Source organism: Nerophis ophidion, linkage group LG04 (genome assembly GCF_033978795.1).
Source record: "Nerophis ophidion isolate RoL-2023_Sa linkage group LG04, RoL_Noph_v1.0, whole genome shotgun sequence".
NCBI classification, from domain to species: domain Eukaryota; kingdom Metazoa; phylum Chordata; class Actinopteri; order Syngnathiformes; family Syngnathidae; genus Nerophis; species Nerophis ophidion.
Genome location: NC_084614.1, coordinates 41618543 through 41643146, shown reverse-complemented (window position 1 = coordinate 41643146; position 24604 = coordinate 41618543). Strand labels below are relative to the sequence as shown.

At 41.1% G+C, this 24604-nt stretch overlaps 1 long non-coding RNA gene across 1 annotated transcript; it reads right to left on the bottom strand.

Annotated features, from left to right (window-relative positions):
• Window positions 1-731: 731 nt before the first annotated feature.
• On the bottom strand, window positions 732-24362 carry LOC133551410 (uncharacterized). The gene is made up of 2 exons (XR_009806491.1): window positions 24258-24362; window positions 732-2462 (listed from the first exon to the last, which is right to left on the bottom strand). It is a non-coding gene; the product is annotated as an uncharacterized LOC133551410 (long non-coding RNA).
• Between the last annotated feature and the right edge of the window lie 242 nt (window positions 24363-24604).

Below are 24604 nucleotides of genomic sequence, written 5' to 3'. Positions count from 1 at the left end.
CTCACTCTGCAACCTTGTGGACAGCCTTCCCAGAAGAGTTGAAGCTGTAAAAGCCGCAAAAGGTGAACCCACATCATATTGAAGCCTATGTGTCAGCAATGGGATGGCATTTCAAGTTCATGTGAGTCAAGGCAGGTGGCCAAATACTTTTGGCAATATAATGAATGTACAGATGAATCATTTTCCTCTATAACTTTCAAACAGTAATTTCAGAAATTGAATCGACACTACCTTTAATGAGAGAAACGTGAAAGGGATAACAAAAAACCAAATCATATTTTTTATTTTGTCTTTGTTGGAAATGATCTTAATAATGTATTTTAGAATGTGGGAAGTTTTCATAACCTTTTGTTTTTCTTTGTCATTAGTGAACACTGGTAAAGAAGCTAGTCAATTGCAAACCCAGAGAGGCGTTCTTTAGTGTGTGCAAAAAGACTTCCAAACTTTGCTCAAAGGGGCATCAATGTGGTGAAATCACATTGATGACCACAAGTCGACGGTTAAAGACAGGCAGCATTTAACATTTGTTTGGCGTGACCAACAAAGCAACTTCTGCTGTATAAAGTAAATGAAAATAGAAATACATTCTCACTTTTGTGAGCCAATTCTAATTCACTGGAATAACAGTTAATTGTCTACTGTTAACTTGTCAACTATTGCTTAAAATTGTGTCTATACACAATTGTAAACTTTTGACTGCAGCACGACATGGGCATTACATTTTAAGTAGCATTAGAAAAGGCATTAAGAAAGCATTAAGTTAGACTTGCTGATTATACCTGCAGAAACTTAGATTTTATTACATACAACAGCATGAAAACAATCATTTATTCCAAATCATATCTTTTACATCAGGATTGTTATATCTTTTTGAAACACTGAAACATTGTTTATTCCACTATTTCCATTGTCACTGTTTTAAATCTCAATTTAAAAAAGATTGCAGTTCCTTTTAAATTATAAATACTTTCTCGTTTGACAAATCTGTTATGATTGTTGTTACCGTATGTGCTTTTTGCACGATTTTTTGAAGATATTTCGCCTTACCGATCCATGAAATTTTGACAAGTTTAACTGTTTGAATATTGGGTTTGTGGGTTCTCTATATGTATTTCCAGGAATGATTCCGACGGCTCTTGTCTTTAAAAAGGAGATTCTTTCTTTCTTTCTTTAGTTTATTTCGAACATGTACACACTTGTTTTGCAGGCACTACCCCAAACTTCAATACAATATGTTACATATTGAACAATCTGAGTTATACAAAATAGATAATGCTTTATGATTTAGCAATTCATTCACCCTTTACAAAATAGCAATAGTTTTAGATATTTCCACAGTGTATAATTTATATGTATTTTCAATTACGCATTTTCATATACAGTAACATCAGATTGTCAAACGCCAAGTATTCATTTATGTGTTGTTGCTCAACAATTTTTTTCTAGGATTTTTGAGATAGACGGGAGGTGAGACCCCGGCCTGTAGTTAGCACGAGGTCGGAATTGAGGTTAGGTCTTCTAAGCAAAGGATGAATGACCGCTGTTTTGAAAGCTAACGGAACACTACCAGTGGAGAGTGATAGGTTAATAATATTTAGCACTGATGGTCCTGAGATAGGCTCCAGCATCCCCCGTGACTCCGAAAAGGACAAGCGGTAGGAAATGGATGGATGGGTCCTAATATCACACACAGTTCTTTTGCTGAGTTTTCCAGGAATTGGGTCCAGTAGACACATGGAATTGCACATATGCAACAAGTATTCCCATTCAATAACACCCGCAAAAGTTATTGCTGCTCAACTTTTGAGGTAACAGTATTGATTCAAAAATTGTGAAAACAAAGATAAGTTCCCTTAGTCTTGATAAACTGCAACTTGTTTTCACACTTAATTATATCCACTGTTGCAAAAATTATTGGCATTGTAGTTTTTGCCAACCACTCATGCCTCTTTCTCTCTCTGCCTGTGGGCCCCTGTGCAACTACTAAAATTTTCATAGAATTTGAATGAGTTCGCTATATCTTCATTGTGGGACAAATAAAAGTCGATCATACTGAAAGCAGAAGTGCCTGTTGCTGGTTTGAAGGTGAAAATTATCAAAGGAAATGTTCACAACTGTTGAAGCTTTTTTTAGAGATGTTCCCCTAAATTACCATTCATTGTGCACAACACGAAGGTCGTGGGTTCTATCCTGGGCTTGGGATTTTTCTGTGTGGAGTTTGCATGTTCTCCCCGTGAATGCGTGGGTTCCCTCCGGGTACTCCGGCTTGCTCCCACCCCTAAAGACATCCACCTGGGGATAGGTTGATTGGCAACACTAAATTGGCCCTAGTGTGTGAATGTGAGTGTGAATGTTGTCTGTCTATCTGTGTTGGCCCTGTGATGAGGTGGCGACTTGTCCAGGGTGTACGCCGCCTTCCGCCCGTGTGCAGCTGAGATAGGCTCCAGCAACCCCCGATGACCCTGTAAGGGACAAGCGGTAGAAAATGGTTGTGCACTACGTGTTACAGGAAACTGCAATGAAGACATTTATAATCCACCTGATTGTTAGTGATATGTTGACACATCAATAAATCATACACATATTGTGGACACATACAACATATATAAGCGACAAAATAAAATGTAAATGCAAAAAACAAACCGAACAAATGTGCAGCATTACAATAAGATTTAACAATGCAATATATAAAATAACTATAACATTGAGAACAGGCTCACAAAGACACACATTCAGTTTTTAATTATTCCTTCTTGACTGGCCCACGCTGATAGTCCCACCTCCAATGTCCAGTGAGTGAGTCAATCATTGTTCATTTTTGAACTACGATTCACTTCTTAGTTGGTTTACTCGGTATCTGTGATTCGTCGTCTTCAAGCACCTGCAGCAGCACACACCCAACTAGGACACAGTGAGTGAGTCAGTTCAGGCAGGAAGTGAAAGGAGATTTGATTTGAGGGAAGAAACAAATGCGGGCCCTTAAGACTTTGTTCCAATGCCACACCAAGAAGGACACAGTACATGTTTTGGGGACAGCGTGGCTCGGTTGGTAGAGCGGCCGTGCCAGCAACCTCAGGGTTCCGCTATTCTAGTCACGTCCGATGTGAACTTGAGCAAGACACGTAACCCTTGCTCCTGATGGGTCGTGGTTAGCGCCTTGCATGGCAGCTCCCGCCATCAGTATGTGAATGTGGAAATAGTGTCAACGTGCTTTGAGTACCTTGGAGGTAGAAATGTGCTATGCAAGTATAACTCATTTACCATTCATTGGGACGGCGTGGCTCAGGTGTCATAGTGGCCGTGCAAGCAACCTGAGGGTTCCTGGTTCGATCCCCTAGTCACGTCCCTTGTGTCCTTGAGCAAGACAGTTCACCCTTGCTCCTGATGATTCGTGGTTGGCACCCAATGTAGGTTGCAAATTTTGAAGACTGTATTCTTGGGGTGGACCTGCACTGGTTCATCAACACCAAGAGGGGCACTCTTACATCCCCAGATGGGTTTATGTTATCCAGATGTGCTGGCTGCCCACTCGGTCAAACTGTTCCACAGGGGGCGAAATAGACAGTCCTCCTGCTTATCCTTCCTGTTACTTCTCCCAACATGGCTATGTTGGAACCCCCTGTTGCGAGTGCGGGTGGTCGCAGCAGGCTTGAAACTACACCCTTTTCTTTTTGAGATGGGAGATCACATTCCTGGACCATAGATTTAGAAGAAGCAGGGTGGGCACTATGAGTGTGGGAAAAAATCGTTTCGAATTTGAATCGCGATCCTCACGTTGTGCGATTCAGAATCAATTCTCATTTTTAAAAAATGCGATTTTTTTTTTTATCAATCCAACAAACCAATACATAGCAATACCATAACAATACAATACAATTCCAAAACCAAACCTGACCCAGCAACACTCAGAACTGCAATAAACAGAGCAATTGAGAGGAGACACAAACACGACACAGAACAAACCAAAAGTAGTGAAACAAAAATGAATATTATCGACAACAGTATCAATATTAGTTATAATTTCAGCATAGCAGTGATTCAAAATCCCTCACTGACATTGTCATTAGACATTTATAAAAATAATAAAAAAGAACAATAGTGTCACAGTGGCTTACACTTGCATCGCATCTCATAAGCTTGACAACACACTGTGTCCAATATTTTCACAAAGATAAAATAAGTCATATTTTTGGGTCATTTAATAGTTAAAACAAATTTACATTTTTGCAATCAGTTAATAAAACATTGTCCTTTACAATTATAAAAGCTTTTTAAAAAAATCTACTACTCTGCTAGCATGTCAGCAGACTGGGGTAGATCCTGCTGAAATCCTATGTATTGAATGAATACAGAATCGTTTTGAATAGGAAAAATATCGTTTCTGAATCGAGAATCGCGTTGAATCGAAAAAATCGAAATATAATCGAATCGTGACCCCAAGAATCGATATTGAATCGAATCGTGGGACACCCAAAGATTCGCAGCCCTAGTGGGCACCATACCTGAGAAGGTGCGCGTGGTAGGTCGGTGCAGGAGCTGAGGAGTTTCCTTGGCATGGCGTCATATTACAGACAGTTTGTGAGAGGGTTTTCCTGTTCCGGTTGCTGCAAAAAAGCAAGTTTTTTTTACCTGGACTGAAAAGTGTCAGACAGCATTCACTTCACAGCAGAGAGCCCTTTCGAAAGGCCTCCATCCTCTCACCACCTAACTTCAGCCTTCCCTTTGTCTTGGACATCAATGCCAGCAGTGTTGGCTCCGGAGTGGTGCTGTTACACGTGAAAGAGGTGATTGCGTACCGTAGCAGGACATTTAAAAAGGCCGATCGCCGCTACTGTGTGACATGGTGTTAGCTACTTGCTGTGATCGCTGTCTGCCACTTCAAATGTTATCAAGGTGAACTTCATTTCACATTCAGAACTGACCATTCAGCTTTGCAGTGGTTCATGTGCGCCAAAGAGCCAGAAGTTGAGGCACAACAGGTATACAAATTAACCGTGGCCCACAACCCAGGGCCACAACATGCCAAAGCATTAGCCAGTGCTGCTATTTGAACAACTGCCAATATTGTGGGAATAGGGAGATGCTGGAGGGACTCAATCAAGAGGTGTTTTGTGCAATGGTGGATGCGATGGGGCCACCCGATGGACATCTACGGACACCCATCAGTGTAGTGGAGTGGCCGCTTGGACATGAGGAGAATAGTGATGTCAGGCCTATGCATGCATGGCTTGATGAGCACAGTGGGAGGAGATTGCCATGCTTTGTCGCGCTACAAAGGGCCTCTGGTCAATGTAATTGGCCCTGTTTCTAGGGCAAACCGAGCTTCTGAGGAGGGGTGGCCTTCACCCTAACCGAAAGGGCGCCATCACACTTTATCTACAAAATAAAGATAATAGACTACTGTTTGAGTCGCACTTGACTAACTACACTAGTCTGTTAGCCCAGGTGAGGAGTCAGTTAAACTAGAACTAACCGGCGCCAGGCTGGAAAATTCCTGAACACATAGCATTTCTCCTAGAATAATACATAACTCACATATTGTTTTTCTGTCATAACTGTGACGCAGGTGGAAATGCATTCTACTCAGGTGGCAAATTATAAAGCGTTAAATCAATCGCAGCATCAAGCAAATAATCTCAAAATCCCCACCATATCAACTACTCGATGTGACCAAAATTATTTAAGGCGCACCACGTGTAATAGACGTTAATATCCGTACTACAGATACCATTAACAAAAATGCCTCAAAACAACCCACAACCTATAATATCGGCTTGTTAAAGATCAGATCATAGCCTCCCAAAGCACTATTAGTTAATAAGGTCATTAGAGACAACAATCTTAGCGTCATTGGTCTCATTGAGACTTGGCTAAAACAGATACATTTTTCCACTTAACGGGGAATCTCCTCCTAATTGCACATATTGCTCGTACCCTTAAAAGGAGTGGAGGGTCTCACTAATATATCGATTGAAAACCTTAAATTTTGCCGTTACGTAAGTGATAAATATCAATCAATCAATCAATGTTTACTTATATAGCCCTAAATCACTAGTGTCTCAAAGGGCTGCGCAAACCACAACACAAACCACTACCACATCCTCGGTAGTCCCACATAAGGGCAAGGAAAACTCACACCCAGTGGGACGTCGGTGACAATGATGACTATGAGAACCTTGGGGAGGACGAAAGCAATGGATGTCGAGGGGATCTAACATGATACTGTGAAAGTTCGATCAATATTGGATCCAACACAGTTGCGAGAGTCCAGTCCAAAGCGGATCCAACACAGCAGCGAGAGTCCCGCTCACAGCGGAGCCAGCAGGAAACCATCCCAAGCGGAGGCAGATCAGCAGCGCAGAGATGTCCCCAGCCGATACACAGGCAAGCAAAGCGGTACATGGCCACTAGATCGGACCGGACCCCCTCCACAAGGGAGAGTGGGACAAAGGAGAAAAAGAAAAGAAACGGCAGATCAACTGGTCTAAAAAGGGAGTCTATTTAAAGGCTAGAGTATACAAATGAGTTTTAAGGTGAGATTTAAATGTTTCTACTGAGGTGGCATCTCGAACAGTTACCGGGAGGGCATTCCAGAGTACTGGAGCCCGAAATGAAAACGCTCTATAGCCCGCAGAATTTTTTTGGGCTTTGGGAATCACTAATAAGCCGGAGTCCTTGGAACGCAGATTTCTTGCCGGGACATATGGTACAATACAATCGGCAAGATAGGATGGAGCTAGACCGTGTAGTATTTTATACGTAAGTAGTAAAACCTTAAAGTCACATCTTAAGTGCACAGGAAGCCAGTGCAGGTGAGCCAGTACAGGCGTAATGTGATCAAACTTTCTTGTTCTTGTCAAAAGTCTAGGAGCCGAATTTTGTACCAGCTGTAATCTTTTAATGCTAAACATGGGGAGACCCGAAAATAATACGTTACAGTAATCGAGACGAGACGTAACAAACGCATGGATAATGATCTCAGCGTCTTTAGTGGACAGAATGGAGCGAATTTTAGCGATATTACGGAGATGAAAGAAGGCCGTTTTCGTAACGCTTTTAATGTGTGCCTCAAAGGAGAGAGTTGGGTCAAAGATAATACCCAGATTCTTTACCGTGTCGCCTTGTTTAATTGTTTGGTTGTCAAATGTTAGAGTTGTATTATTAAATAGAGGTCGGTGTCTAGCAGGACCGATAATCAGCATTTCCGTTTTTTTGGCGTTGATTTGCAAAAAGTTAGCGGACATCCATTGTTTAATTTCATTAAGACACGCCTCCAGCTGACTACAATCCGGCGTATTGGTCAGCTTTAGGGGCATGTAGAGTTGGGTGTCATCAGCATAACAGTGAAAGCTAACACCGTATTTGCGTATGATGTCACCTAGCGGCAGCATGTAGATGCTGAAGAGTGCAGGGCCAAGGACCGAACCCTGGGGAACTCCACACGTTACCTTAACGTAGTCCGAGGTCACATTGTTATGGGAGACACACTGCATCCTATCAGTAAGATAAGAGTTAAACCAAGACAGGGCTAAGTCTGACATACCAATTCGTGTTTTGATACGTTCTAATATAATATTATGATCGACGGTATCGAAAGCAACGCTAAGATCGAGGAGCAGCAACATAGATGACGCATCAGAATCCATCGTTAGCAATAGATCATTAGTCATTTTTGCGAGGGCTGTCTCCGTGGAGTGATTTGCCCTGAAACCGGATTGAAAGGTTTCACATAGATTGTTAGACGCTAAGTGTTCATTTAACTGCTCCGCAACAATTTTTTCGAGGATTTCTTGTTATGACACACGCTCAGTCTTCCCTGTCTTCATCTGCGGGAGCACTCGGCGGCTCCACTCTGAGTGCGTCCACACGCGCCACACCCAGACACGCCCCACGCGCGCAGCGTGGACCGCTCACACACACAGCTGAAGACGATCACCAATCAAAATACCTGACAGTGATTACGGACGACAGAATAAAGATTCCCGCCACTGAACCCTCGTCGTTGGAACGTTGCTATTGCTTGCAGTAAGCCTCACGTATCTGACTCTCACCAGCGATTTATTCCTGTGCTCGTTTTCCTCCTGCCTTGTTTGTGATCTCCTTCGTCTCTCCTTCCTTCCACAGCCCCTGTCTCCATTCCTGCTGCCATCCTCTCTGGAACCCCGATTTGCTCTCCTGGATCCCCGACACATTGCCTGGACTTTGGACGCTCTCTCCTGCCCCACGACCACGCTCGGACACCGGATTGCCTTTGCCTTCTCCCTCTGGTTTTGGACGCCACCATCCAACACGCACGACAACATTCCTTACGGTATTTCCATATGTTAATTCCAGCACATAGTTCACACTCAAACACATAGTAGCATACACATCCCACGTAATCATTAATTACTCAATAAATATTGAGTTGGACTTCCACTGTTGTGCCGTCTCCTTCCACCCGTCTTCGTCCTAACATTTTTTAAATAAAGGGAAGGTGAGACACCGGTCGGTAGTTTACCATGAGGTCAGGATCGAGGTTAGGTCTTTTAAGAAGAGGATGAATAACCGCTTTTTTGAATGCTAGGGGAACAGTGCTCGAGGAAAGTGATAAGTTTATAATATTTAGCACTGATGGACCTAATAATACAAAGAGCTCCTTGATATGTTTTCCACGAAGAGGGCCAAGTAAACATGTTGTTTGTTTTATTCCATTTACACGTTGTAACAATTCCTCTAATGTTATTTCCTCAAAATGAGAGAAACTATTTTGGAAGGCAGAATCCACCGTATATACAATCGTATCTGTGTTAATAGAACCCAGTTGTAGCTGGGACGCATTGTCTTTAATCTCCTTTCTAATGACTTCAATTTTCTTATTAAAGAATTGCATAAAGTCATCAGCTGAGTGGGTGGAGCTACTGGAAGGGGTCCCTTGTTCGGTTAGCGATGCTACCGTACTAAACAAAAATTTAGGATCATTTTTATTACGGTGGATGAGATTTGAGTAATATTTAGCTTTAGCTAAGGTAAGCATGCGTTTATATAAATATATAAATTCATAAAAATATAAATAATTTGAGGTGCTTACATGAGGTCTGTCACATATGGTATCTACCTATCCTTCTGGCTGTTATCTATTGCCCCCCTGGGCCCAAATTTAACTTTATCAGCCACATTTTTAGCGTTTGTTGCTGGTCTAATGACGCACGCAAATAATATAATTATAATGGGGGATTTTAATATCCATAAGAATACCCCATTGGACCCTCCATGCGTGGCGCTCTTGTTTAACTTTTTACACAAACAATAAATTAACCCAAACATTACAACGGTAATAGGGACATTACTTTAGTGTAATCATATACACTAAAGTAATGTCCGAACACTACTTAAAACATTCAAAGTGTTGACTCATTGTCAACAAACTGCTAGCCACAATAATGCTGCCACTACTACGACTCTTGCAGGCCTGTTGCACTCGGTATTGGCACCATTCCCTAATTCTGTGGGCTCTAGCGATAACCTCACTAACAACATTGACGATGCCCTGCACAATGCAATTGATAGTATAGAACCGCTAAAGCTAAAAAAAAAGGCTCCTAAAATGCGTATTCCCTCTTCACAGACGAAACCAGAGCTCTTAAACTATCATGTAGACAGCTGGAACGCAAATGGTGTGCGACTAAACTTGAGGTTTTCCATCACGCATGGACTGATTGTTTAATGACTTAGAAATATGCTCTTACCGCCGCTAAAAGTAATTACTACTCAAACCTCATCCGCCTCAATAAAAACGATCCTAAATATTGGTTTAATAAAGTGGCATTGCTAACCCAACAAGAGACTTCTCCCAGTAGCTTCACCCACTCGGCTGATGACAGCCCCCCAACCCCCACCCCTTTTTATTTTTATTTTTTATTTTTTTACAAGCATGATGTTAAACGTTATATTATGTTTATAAACTCTTTAAATATGTCCCTGGACAAATTTGAATATGACCAATGTATGAGCCTGTAACTACTTCGTATCATATTGATACCTAAATTTGTGGTATCATCCAAAACTAATGTAAAGTATCAAACTGAGAAATAAGAGATTATTACATTTTAACAGGAGTGTAAATAGAACATGTTAAAAGAGAAAGTAAGCAGATATTAACAGTAAATGAACAAGTAGATTAATCATTCATTTTCTACCACTTGTCCTTAATCATTTTGACAAATAATATAATGATAAATGACACAATATGTTACTGCATATGTCAGCAGACTAAATTAGGAGCCTTTGTTTGCTTACTTAATAATAAAAGACATGTTGTCTCGTATGTTCACTATTTTATTGAAGGACAAAATTGCAATAGGAAACATATGTTTAACGTACTGTAAGATATGTTGTTAAAATAAAGCCAATAATACAACGTTGTGTAGTCCCCTTTATTTAGAAAAGTATCGAAATACATTTTGGTACCGGTACTGGTACATAAATATTGGTATCGTGACAACCCTAATCTGGTTACCATCCATCCATCTTCTTCCGCTTATCCGAGGTCGTGTCGTGGGGGCAGCAGCCTAAGCAGGGAAGCCCAGACTTTCCTCTCCCCAGCCACCTCGTCCAGCTCTTCCCGGGGGATCCCGAGGCGTTCCCAGGCCAGCCGGGAGACATAGTCTTCCCAACGTGTCCTGGGTCTTCCCCGTGGCCTCCTACCGAGTGGCATCCCGACCAGAGGCCCGAACCACCTCATCTGGCTCCTCTCGATGTGGAGGAGCAGCGGCTTTACTTTGAGCTCCTCCCGGATGGCAGAGCTTCTCACCCTATCTCTGAGGGGGGGGGGCGTGCCACCCGGCGGAGGAAACTCATTTCGGCCGCTTGTACCCGTGATCTTGTCCTTTCGGTCATGACCCAAAGCTCATGACCATAGGTGAGGACGGGAACGTAGATCGACCGGTAAATTGAGAGCTTTGCCTTCTGGCTCAGTTCCTTCTTCACCACAACGGATCGATACAACGTCCGCATTACTGAAGACACTGCACCGATCCACCTGTCGATCTCACGATCCACTCTTCCCTCACTCGTGAACAAGACTCCGAGGTACTTAAACTCCTCCACTTGGGGCAGGGTCTCCTCCCCAACCCGGAGATGGCACGCCACCCTTTTCCGGGCGAGAACCATGGACTCGGACTTGGAGGTGCTGATTCTCGTTCCGGTCGCTTCACACTCAGCTGCGAACCGATCCAGTGAGAGCTGAAGATCCCGGCCAGATGAAACCATCAGGACCACATCATCTGCAAAAAACAGAGACCTAATCCCGCGGCCACGAAACCAGAACCCCTCAACGCCTTGACTGCGCCTAGAAATTCTGTCCATAAAAGTTATGAACAGAATCGGTTACAAAGGGCATCATTGGCGGAGTCCAACCCTCACTGGAAACGTGTCTGACTTACTGTTGGCAATGCGGACCAAACTCTGACACTGATCGTACAGGGAGCGGACCGCCACAATAAGACAGTCCGATACCCCATACTCTCTGAGCACTCCCCACAGGACTTCCCGAGGGACACGGTCGAATGCCTTCTTCAAGTCCACAAAACACATGTAGACTGGTTGGGCAAACTCCCATGCACCCTCAAGAACCCTGCCGAGAGTATAGAGCTGGTCCACAGTTCCACGACCAGGACGAAAACCACACTGTCCCTCCTGAATCCGAGGTTCAACTATCCGGCGTAGCCTCCTCACCAGTACACCTGAATAAACCCTACCGGGAAGGCTGAGGAGTGTGATCCCACGATAGTTGGAACACACCCTCCGGTCCCCCTTCTTAAAGAGAGGAACCACCACCCCGGTCTGCCAATCCAGAGGTACCGCCCCCCGATGTCCACGCGATGCTGCAGAGTCTTGTCAACCAAGACAGCCCCACAGCATCCAGAGCCTTAAGGAGTCCGGGCGGATCTCGTCCACCCCCGGGGCCTTACCACCAAGGAGCTTTTTAACTACCTCAGCGACCTCAGCCCCAGAAATAGGAGAGTCCACCACAGATTCCCCAGGCACTGCTTCCTCATAGGAAGACGTGTTGGTGGGATTAAGGAGGTCTTCGAAGTATTCCTTCCACCGATACACAACATCCGCACCATACACGGTGTTGACACTGCACTGCTTCCCCTTCCTGAGGCGGCGGCTGGTGGTCCAGAATCGCTTCGAAGCCGTCCGGAAGTCGTTTACCATGGCATCTCCAAACTCCTCCCATGTCCGAGTTTTTGCCTCGGCGACCGCTGTAGCTGCACACCGCTTGGCCTGTCGGTACCGGTCCACTGCCTCCGGAATCCTATGAACCAAAAGAACCCAATAGGACTCCTTCTTCAGCTTGACGGCATCCCTCAACGCTGGTGTCCACCAATGGGTTCGAGTATTACCGTCACAACAGGCACCAACTACCTTGCGGCCACAGCTCCAATCAGCCGCCTCGACAATAGAGGTGCGGAACATGGTCCACTCGGACTCAATGTCCCGCACCTCCCTCGTGACATGTTTAAAGTTCTTCCGGAGGTGGGAATTGAAACTCTCTCTGACAGCAGACTCTGCCAGACGTTCCCAGCAGACCCTAACAATGCGTTTGGGCCTGCCAATCCAATCTAATCCAATCCACTTTATTTATATAGCACATTTAAACAACAATAACGTTTCCAAAGTGCTGCACAGCCATGTTAAAAACAATATAAAAAAAAATAAAAAAAAAATATTATGCTCCACCAATGACTGAATAAAACAAAAAATAAATTAAAAAAACCCCAATAAAAACAATATAAAAACAAATATGATTAAAAACTATTTTAAAGGGCAAAATCAATTAAAACAGTAAAATAAAAATCAAAGTGTATAAAAACACAGGACAACAGAGAACAGAGGACCACACAACTCACGTAGTGTTAAAAGCCAAAGAATAAAAGTGGGTCTTAAGACGAGACTTAAAACACTCCACTGTGGAAGCAGTTTGAACATGGAGCGGCAGAGTGTTCCAGAGCTTAGGGCCGACCACAGAGAAGGCCCTGTCTCCCCTGGTCTTAAGTCTGGTCTTGGGCACCACGAGCTGGAGCTGGCTCTCAGACCTCAGAGCGCGCGCAGGAATATAAATTTGGATGAGGTCAGAAATATATTGAGGTGCCAGTCCATGTAAAGATTTAAAAACAAACAGCAATGTTTTAAAATCAATTCTAAAACGAACAGGGAGCCAGTGCAAACTCTGAAGAATTGGGGTTATATGCTGGCGTTTCCTGGCCCCTGTTAAAAGTCGTGCTGCCGTGTTCTGGACTAACTGCAACCGGGAGAGAGCTTTTTGGCTAATGCCAGCATAAAGTGCATTGCAGTAGTCCAGGCCACTTGAAATAAAAGCAGGCATGACTTGTTCAAAAAGGTTAAAAGATAAAAATGGTTTTACCTTTGCTAAAAGATGAAGATGATAAAAACACAATTTTAAAACGGCATTGACTTGTTTGTCTAGTTTAAAATCGCTGTCTATAGTGACGCCAAGGCTGGTGACTTTGGGACGCACATCATTTTGCAATGGTCCCAAGTCAGTGAGGGCCGGACCAAAAACTACAATTTCGTTTTCCCCTCATTTATTATTAAAAAATTCTGGGCAAACCAAGCCTTGACGTCGCATAGACAGTTGAGAAGGGGTGTCAGGGGGCCGTGGCTTTTTGAAATCGGCATATAAATTTGGCAGTCATCTGCATAAAAGTGATAAAACACTCCATGTTTCTTAAAAATATCTCCAAGAGGGAGGAGATAAAGAGCGAACAGGATGGGGCCTAAAATAGATCCTTGGGGGACACCACAGTAAAGCGGGGCAGAAGAGGAGGTGGCGTCCCCCAGCCTTACAGAGAAGGACCTCTCAGACCGGTAAGATCTGAACCACTCTAACGCAGTCCCCCTGACACCCACACAGTCTCTCAGGTGGTCTAAAAGAATTGTGTGGTCGACTGTGTCAAAGGCAGCTGTAAGATCTAAAAGCACTAAAATGGCAGAGCTGCCAGAATCAGACATTAAAAGCAGGTCATTAAAAACCTTTAAAAGTGCAGATTCAGTACTGTGCAAAGCTTTGTATCCAGACTGAAATAGATCTAAAGTGCTATTGTTTGTCCGGCATCCTCTCCCACCATCGCAGCCAACTCACCACCAGGTGGTGATCGGTAGAAAGCTCCGCCCCTCTCTTCACCCGAGTGTCCAAAACATGAGGCCGCAAATCCGATGACACAACTACAAAGTCGATCATGGAACTGCGGCCTAGGGTGTCCTGTGCCAAGTGCACATATGGACACCCTTATGTTTGAACATGGTGTTTGTTATGGACAGTCCGAGCACAAAAGTCCACTAACAAAACACCACTCGGGTTCAGATATGGCGGCCATTCTTCCCAATCACGCCTCTCCAGGTTTCACTGTCGTTGCCAACATGAGCGTTGAAGTCCCCCAGTAGGACAAGGGAATCACCCGGGGGAGTCGAGTGTATCCAAAAATCTGGTTACATAAAATGTAAATATTGAAAATTGATAAATCATACACTAGATAAACATAAAACAATAATTAAACATTTATATGAAATAAAAAACAAAAACTAGCGTCTCTTCTTTGCTAATGTTGTTCTGTTGTTGTTGCTGTTTTTGTTGTTTTGTCCCTCTGTCTTTTACCCCTCTCTCTTCCTTTTTTCTTCTTTCTATCCCCTTCTGCTCCGGTCCGGCTGCGCTAAACATAAAATAAATACATTTAATAAAGTCAAATACAAATAATGCAACAAGTGAAATATCTCACATTTTGTAAATGACAGGGGATGCAAAACAATAACAGTGCAATACGTTTTCATAACATGGTCACTACTGCCTACTTTGTCTTGTTATATTCTTATTTTACTGTAATATTTTTATTCCCATTGTTGCTTTTTAGTTTTTATTCTTATTGTAATATTTCTCTATTTTGTTTCCATTTAAACCCCCATTATTCACTTTTTACTTTTATTTAAATTGATCTCAATTCTGTACACTGCTGCTGGAATTTTAATTTTCCTGAAGGAACTCTCCTGAAGGAATCAATAAAGTACTATCTATCTATCTATCTATCTATCTATCTATCTATCTATCTATCTATCCATCTATCCATCTATCCATCTATCCATCTATCTATCTATCTATCTATCTATCTATCTATCTATCTATCTATCTATCTATCTATCTATCTATCTATCTATCTATCTATCTATCTATCTATCTATCTATCTATCTATCTATCTGTACAGCAAATATGGGCATGTCCATCAACAATATGAGCTGGCAGAGTTCCTGGACAGTACCAATTAAAAAACACATAGATAAAAGAATACATATGGGATAATAATAAATACAAATATAATAAAATAAATATAATAATAATAAAATGTTTGTTATGGTGTTCTTGTCAGCACATCTCAGTAATAAAACATGATATGACACAATGAGCAGTGATTATATATTTTTTAAAGTAAGTAATATAGAAGTGACAGTTCTATAAAAACTTTGAGAGGTCAGAAAGGGTTGAGATGGATCGGACTGGATGAAATTTAATCAGGGCCCGTCTATTCTAATTATAGCATGTCCTGACCACTCTGGAAACACATGACCCCTGCTTGCTTTAGTTTCAAAGGCATAGGACCAATCACCAAGCATTTCAACAAGTCTTTCTGCAAATAAAATAACAAAAACAAAAATCATAAAAAAATTTCATGTGTTGGTAGACATTTTTTAAAGTCTATTTTTTATTTTATTTTTCTCAGCGGAAACATTTTTTTCTTAAAAGTAGAGGCACTCAAAGGTCAGAATCCTATACAAACCGAAAAATATGAACACAAAACATATTTTACAAGAATAATTCTAGTATCACACGCAGAAAACAATGACTTCAATAGTGTTTCTCATCTTTATCAAAGTGCTGTTCGCTTTATGGAGAGTAGTGTGCTTCTTCCTACTCCTTTTCGAACATGTTGAAAAGGGAAACTGGAATTTGTGATGTGTCATGTTGTAAATGTATGCATGTTCCAAATAAACTCAATTCAACTCAACTTAACTGTTACTTGCAACTTTGTGTGGCATCATGATGGATTGTTTTGCAGTCATTCGCAATCAAAAAGAAAAAAAAACCTCACAGGCTGAGTGACCAACGTGAGGGATTCTTTGTTTGGTACATACATTACAAAACTGTACGGGCAGTGAACATTTTTAATTCAAATCCTCAAAAACTATATGATACATATACAGTATATGTATAATGATAACAAATATATTACAAGTAATGAATTCATATCAAATATCTTATCATATACTATTTTATTATGTATCATTATATTATTTTATTATGTATAAGTAATGACAAAATATATATTTATTTGTACTTTATATTTGTAAGAAAAAAATATATCAAAACTCATCGATTAAATGTACAAATTATTTTGTATCACATTATTTGATACTGTCTATACAATTTAAAAAGTACGTCATACATATTTGTGTATGTGTACTAACACATTCACAAATATATTCAAACTAATGAATTATATATTTAAAATATTTTGTATACTTATATACTATTTTTTACTATGAAGATTACATTTTAGAAATGATGATGTAAAAACGTATGTGCGCAGTAAATTATATTAAAACTAATAATCAAATGTAAAAAAATATCTTTACTATCATAAACTGTTTTATTTTAAATATATATATATGAAATATAAATATACATAAAATATAAATGTGTCATAAGGCAAATAAAAATATATTGAAAATAATGAAATGTACAAAAACATTTTTATAGTATTATTACTATCCATTTTATCCTGCACTTATCGAAAATTAAAGAAAATATATCCATCCATCCATCCTCTTCCGCTTATCCGTTGTCGGGACGTGGGGGCAGCAGCCTAAGCAGGGAACCAACCCGGAGATGGCACTTCACCGTTTTCCGGGCGAGAACCATGGACTCAGACTTAGAGGTGCTGGTTCTCATCCCAATCGCTTCTCACTCGGCTGCAACCGATCCAGTGAGAGCTGAAGATCCCGGCCAGATGAAGCCATCAGACCACATAATCTGCAAAAAGCAGAGACCTAATCCTGCAGCCACCATACCGGATCCCCTCAACACCTTGATTTCAGCTAGAAATTCTGTCCATAAAAGTTATGAACACAATCGGTGAAAAAGGACAGCCCTGGCGGAGTCCAACTCTCACTGGAAATGTGTCCGACTTATTGCCGGCAATGGGGACCAAGCTCTGACACTGATCATACAGGGAGCGGACCGCCTCAATCAGACAGTCTGATACCCCATACTCTCTGAGCACTCCCCACAGGACGTCCCGAGGGACACGGTCGAAGGCTTTCTCCACCCTCAAGGACCCGGCCGAGAGTATAGAGCTGGTCCACCGTTCCACGACCAGAACGAAAACCACACTGTTACTCCTGAATCCGAGGTTCATCTATCCGGAGTAGCCTCCTCTCCAGTCCACCTGAATAGACCTTACCGAGAAGGCTGAGGAGTGTAATCCCACGATATAGCTCGGTTGGTAGAGTGGCCGTGCCAGCAACTTGAGGGTTGCAGGTTCGATTCCCGCTTCCGCCATCCTAGTCACTGCCGTTGTGTCCTTGGGCAAGACACTTTACCCACGTGCTCCCTTGCCACCCACACTTGTTTAAATGTAACTTAGATATATTGGGTTTCACTATGTAAAGCGCTTTGAATCACTAGAGAAAAGCGCTATATAAATATAATTCACTTCACTTCACTAATTCGAACACACCCTCTGGTTCCCCTTCTTAAAGAGAGGAACACCCACCCCGGTATGCCAATCCCCCGATGTCCACGCAATGTTGCAGAGTCTTGTCAACCAAGACAGCCCCACAGCATCCAGAGCCTTAAGGAACTCCGGGCGGGTCTCGTCCACCGAGGAGCTTTTTAACTACCTCAGCAACCTCAGCCCCAGAAGTAGGAGAGCCTACCACAGATTCCCCAGGCACTGCTTCCTCATAGGAAGACGTCTTGGTGGGATTAAGGATGTCTTCGAAGTATTCCCTCCACCGATCCACAACATCCGCAGTCGAGGTGAGCAGAACACCATCCTCACCATACACGGTGTTGACACTGCACTGCTTCCCCTTCCTGAGGCGGCGTATGGTGGCCCAGAATCGCTTCGAAGCCGTCCAGAAGTCATTTTCCATGGCTTACCCAAACTCCTCATATGTACGAGTTTTTGCCTCCCCGACTGCTGAAGCTGCACACCGCTTGGCCCGTCGGTACCTGTCAGCTGCCTCCGGAGTCCTATGAGCCAAAAGAACCCGATAGGACTCCTTTTTCAGCTTGACGGCATCCCTCACCGCTGGTGTCCACCAACGGGTTCTAGGATTACCGCCACAACAAGCACCAACTACCTTGCGGCCACAGCTCCAATCAGCCGTCTCGATAATAGAGGTTCGGAACATGGTCCACTCGGACTCAATGTCCAGCACCTCCCTCGTGACACGTTCAAAGTTCTTCCAGAGGTGGGAATTGAACCTTTCTCTGACAGCAGACTCTGCCAGACGTTCCCAGCAGACACTCACAATACGTTTGGGCCTGCCAGGTCTGTCCGGCATCCTCCCCCACCACCGGAGCCAGCTCACCACCAGGTGGTGATCAGTAGAAAGCTGGGCCCCGGTCTAAAACATGAGGCCGCAAATCCGATGACACAACTACAAAGTCGATCATGGAACTGCGGCCTCGGGTGTCCTGGTGCCAAGTGCACATATGGACACCCTTATGTTTGAACATGGTGTTTGTTATGGACAATCTGTGACGAGCACAAAAGTCCAATAACAAATTCTTCCCATTCATGCCTCTCCAGGTTTCACTGTCGTCGCCAAAATGAGCCAAAAAGAAAATGTAATTTATATTTATTATATGTTTTAATAACAATAATAAAAATACATCCAAACTAATGAATTAAATATAAAAACAATTCTTTATACCACATACTATTTTATACTGGATAAATACATTTTAAAAGTATATAATACATATTTGTAAATGATGTGTAGTAACACAAAAAAAAATGTATTTATTTAATTAATGTATTTATTTTTAATCTGTCCTGTCCCGCCAATCAGGACCATATTAACATTTTACATTTTCATGGTAAAACAAGATTAAGCTTCAGCAAAGTGTCGTGTTTAATGTGATTTTGGTGTGTCTTTGCATGAGTGTGATTATGTACGCATGTATGTATGGATGTATGTTTTCCGAAGTGCGTTTGTATGCATGAGTGTATGTAGGTATTTGTGCATGTGTAAGTGTGTATGGACGTATGTTGGAGCCGATTAAGAGCCAGTTAATCTTTTGTGTTGATTAAGATAGATTCTTTTTTTTAAATATTCTGTCCTATACACTTTGTGTTTATTATTGTTTTTGTATATCTTGAATTGTTCCATTCAGGGCCCTGTTTCTTGTCAGGTGACGCTCCTCCTGTGAATAGGAAGTGATGACAGCTGGTTGCTTGTGTGTCTCTTTTCTTTGTTGATGGAGTGAGGATTGGAACAGTTTTTTGACCACTAAAATATCACAATATTATTTTCATTATTTTGCTTGAAGTCATCACGGGGATTGTTTTTGTTTATGTAAATAAATATCGTTCATTTGCTGAAATTATTTATCCACAAGTGCTTTTTATTTAGTGCATCAGAGATCTTCTCCTACTGGGCTGTTTGATGTTTTTCATCATAATTTTTGAAAAGAAGAGTAGCAGGAACAATATAGTGCATGTGCAGGTGAATGAATACGTGTGTGCGTGCGTGCGCGTGTGTGTGTGTGTGTGTGTGTGTGTGTGTGCGTATGTATGCATGTACAGTATATATGAGTATAATCTGTTTTTATATTATTATATACTATTTTTTATGTACATATTTAATTTAAAAAGTATATCCATATATAATTTATGCATAATTACACAAATAAAATACATTAAATTTAATTAAGTATACAAATATATTGATTTTATTATGTACCATTTTATTATGTTTGCTGTAAATAAAATCTTAAAAGTAAATAGTATATGATTGTATATTATGTGTCAATAAAATTGTATATTATGTGTTAATAAAATAAACTAATTAAATATAGTGTATCAAATATTTAACAAGATATTATTTTGTACTTATTTATTCTGTGTATATATATATATATATATATATATATATATATATATATATATATACATATATATATATACATACATATACAGTATATATACATATATACATACATATAAAGTTTCTATACTGTGTATATACATAAATATATTCTTTATATAAACATATATACACTGTGTATATATATATACTGTGGACTTTGTATATATATATATACGGTGGACCCACCGTGCGTGGCGCTCCAGACTATAATTGATAGCTGTGGTCTTACACAAATAATAAATGAACCGACGCATCGCAGCGGTAATACGATAGACCTAGTGCTTGTCAGAGGTATCACCGTTTCCAAAGTTATGATACTCCCGTATACTAAAGTAATGTCCGATCATTACCTTATAAAATTCGAAGTTCAGACTCATGTTTGGCAAGCTAATAATAATAATAACTGCTATAGCAGCCGCAACATTAATGCTGCCACAACGACGATTCTTGCGGACCTACTGCCCTCGGTAATGGCACCGTTCCCAAAGTATGTGGGCTCTATTTATATCCTCACTAACAACTTTAACAACGCCCTGCGCGAAACCATTGATAGTATAGCACCGCTGAAGTTAAAAAAGGCTCCAAAAAGGCGTACGCCATTGTTTACTAAGAAACTAGAGCTCAGAAATTATTATGTAGAAAGCTGGAACGCAAATGGCGCACGACTAAACTTGAGGTGCACCATCAAGCATGGAGTGATAGTTTAATAACTTATAAACGCATGCTTACCTTAGCTAAAACTAATTATTACTCAAATCTCATCCGCATTAATAAAAACGATCCAAAATTTTTGTTTAGTACAGTAGCCTCGCTAACCCAACAAGGGACTCCTTCCAGTAGCTCCACCCATTCGGCAGATGACTTTATGAAGTTCTTTAATAAGAAAATTGAACTTATTAGAAAGGAGATTAAAGACAATGCGTCCCAGCTACAACTGGGTTATAGTAACACTGATACGATTGTATATACGGCGGATACTGCAAATATCCAAAAAAGTTTCTCTCGTTTTGATGAAATAACATTAGAAGGATTGTTACAACGTGTAAATGGAATAAAACAAACAACATGTTTAGTTGACCCACTTCCTGGGAAACTTATCAAGGAGCTTTTTGTATTATTAGGTCCATCAGTGCTAAATATTATAAACTTATCACTTTCCTCGGGCACTGTTCCCCTAGCATTCAAAAAAGCGGTTATTCATCCTCTCCTTAAAAGACCTAACCTCGATCCTGACCTCTGGTAAACTATCGACCGCTGTCTCACCTTCCCTTTATTTCGAAAATCCTCGAAAAAATTGTTGCAGAGCAGCTAAATGAACACTTAGCGTTTAACAATCTATGTGAAACCTTTCAATCCGGTTTCAGGGCAAATCACTCGACTGAGACAGCTCTCGCAAAATTGACTAATGATCTATTGCTAATGATGGACTCTGATGCGTCATCTATGTTGCTGCTCCTCGATCTTAGCGCTGCTTTCGATACCGTCGATCATAATATTTTATTAGAGCATATCAAAACACAAATTGGTATGTCAGACTTAGCCCTGTCATGGTTTTTACTCTTATCTTACTGATAGGATGCAGTGCGTCTCCCATAACAATGTGACCTCGGACTATGTTAAGGTAACGTGTGGAGTTCCCCAGGGTTCGGTCCTTGGCCCTGTACTCTTCAGCATCTACATGCTGCCGCTGGGTGACGTCATACGCAAATACGGTATTAGCTTTCACTGTTATGCTGATGACACCCAACTCTACATGTCCCTAAAGCTGACCAACACGCCGGACTGTAGTCAGTTGGAAGCGTGTCTTAATGAAATTAAACAATGGATGTCCGCTAACTTTTTGCAACTTAATGCCAAAAAAACGGAAATGATGATTATCGGTCCTGCTAGACACCGACCTCTATTTAATAATACAACTTTAACATTTGACAACCAAATAATAAAACAAGGTGACTCTGTAAAAAATCTGGGTATTATCTTCGACCCAACTCTCTCCTTTGAGTCACACATTAGAAGCGTTACTAAAACGGCCTTCTTTCATCTCCGTAATATCGCTAAAATTCGCTCCATTTTGTCCACTAAAGACGCTGAGATCATTATCCATGCGTTTGTTACGTCTCGTCTCGATTACTGTAACGTATTATTTTCGGGTCTCCCCATGTCTAGCATTAAAAGATTACAGTTGGTACAAAATGCGGCTGCTAGACTTTTGACAAGAACAAGAAAGTTTGATCACATTACGCCTGTACTGGCTCACCTGCACTGGCTTCCTGTGCACTTAAGATGTGACTTTAAGGTTTTACTACTTACGTATAAAATACTACACGGTCTAGCTCCAGCCTATCTTGCCGATTGTATTGTACCATATGTCCCGGCAAGAAATCTGCATTCAAAAGACTCCGGCTTATTAGTGATTCCTAGAGCCCAAAAAAAGTCTGCGGGCTATAGAGCGTTTTCCGTTCGGGCTCCAGTACTCTGGAATGCCCTCCCGGTAACAGTTCGAGATGCTACCTCAGTAGAAGCATTTAAGTCTCACCTTAAAACTCATCTGTATACTCAGCCTTTAAATAGACCTCCTTTTTAGACCAGTTGATCTGCCGCTTCTTTTCTTTCTCCTATGTCCCCCTCTCCCTTGTGGAGGGGGTCCGGTCCGATGACCATGGATGAAGTACTGGCTGTCCAGAGTCGAGACCCAGGATGGACCGCTCGTCGGGACCCAGGATGGACCGCTCGCCTGTATCGGTTGGGGACATCTCTACGCTGCTGATCCGCCTCCGCTTGAGATGGTTTCCTGTGGACGGGACTCTCGCTGCTGTCTTGGATCCGCTTGAACTGAACTCTCGCGGCTGTGTTGGAGCCACTATGGATTGAACTTTCACAGTATCATGTTAGACCCGCTCGACATCCATTGCTTTCGGTCCCCTAGAGGGGGGGGGGGGGTTGCCCACATCTGAGGTCCTCTCCAAGGTTTCTCATAGTCAGCATTGTCACTGGCGTCCCACTGGATGTGAATTCTCCCTGCCCACTGGGTGTGAGTTTTCCTTGCCCTTTTGTGGGTTCTTCCGAGGATGTTGTAGTCGTAATGATTTGTGTAGTCCTTTGAGACATTTGTGATTTGGGGCTATATAAATAAACATTGATTGATTGATTGATATATATATATATATATATTTATGTACATTATATATTATGTATTTGTGTGTTATGTGTACTAAAATAAATAAAACTACTTTAAAACCAATGAATTATGTATATATATATATATATTTTATTTTTTTTACATATATGTATATATATGTATATATTGTGTATCATACTGTATGTGTAATACCACAAATACAAACATATCAAAACTACTGTAATGAATTCAATATAAAAAAATATATCACATATTATTTTATATATACTATACATAAAAAAATATATATATATAGTAAATATTTGTATGGTATATGTGTAATGCCAAAATCAAACAATATTAAATGTAACACATGAAATATGAAAAAAACTATTTTAAGACTGCTGTAAAAAAAAAAAAAAAATCACAGATGAATCACAATTTTTAATTTATTCCGATTCTTAATTGATACATAATTTTAAAATAAACATTTAAAAAAAGTAGTTATTTTTTAAAGACACCATACTTTGGTCATCTTTGAGCTTACTTACTGCACTCAATTTAATCCGTCGGCAGCCGAGAGGAGCCTTTGTAACCTTACACTTGTTTTAAAAAGGTATTTTATTATCAGAACTGTGTTTAATCGAATCGTCACCTCAAGAATCAAATCGAATCCCAACCAAATGGTCATGTTTGTTGACAATGCTTGGTCGTACGATAACTAAGTTCCAAACTATTGTCAAAAACCTAACAAAAGTGTGGCGTACAAAAGTAAAGACCCAAATAATTTTGTTACCTTTCATGACTTCATGTTCCTTACAGTATTTCCCACCAACAGGTGTTCAGCATTTATGTTAAATTGGGTGTTCCAGAAGTATTAATAGCGACCAGCAGCAACATTGTAATGGCTGCCAGGCATCTAACCTTACTTTTCCACTCATTCTTTACTCAATCACTTCCGTTATGAAGTGAGAATTCTTGTTCTTGAGAGCGGCGCCACATTTTCCTGGTGACCCGTGCAACATCATTTGCTATCACCGAATAGTCGGCATGTAGCAACGTGACACTGCGCTATTCTGATGCAAGCAGTTGGCACAAATTCTTTTCCTAGGGTCAAACAGGATACGTTGCAAAGAGGTGACCTGTGTTGAAGCAAACCAATAATCATTTCACCTGCTACCCAAACGTAGCAGCATTTGAACGCATGAATATCATTTAAAAAGTATAGAAATGTACTCGCAAGCATCACAGCTGCAGAGTTTGAAGCATCC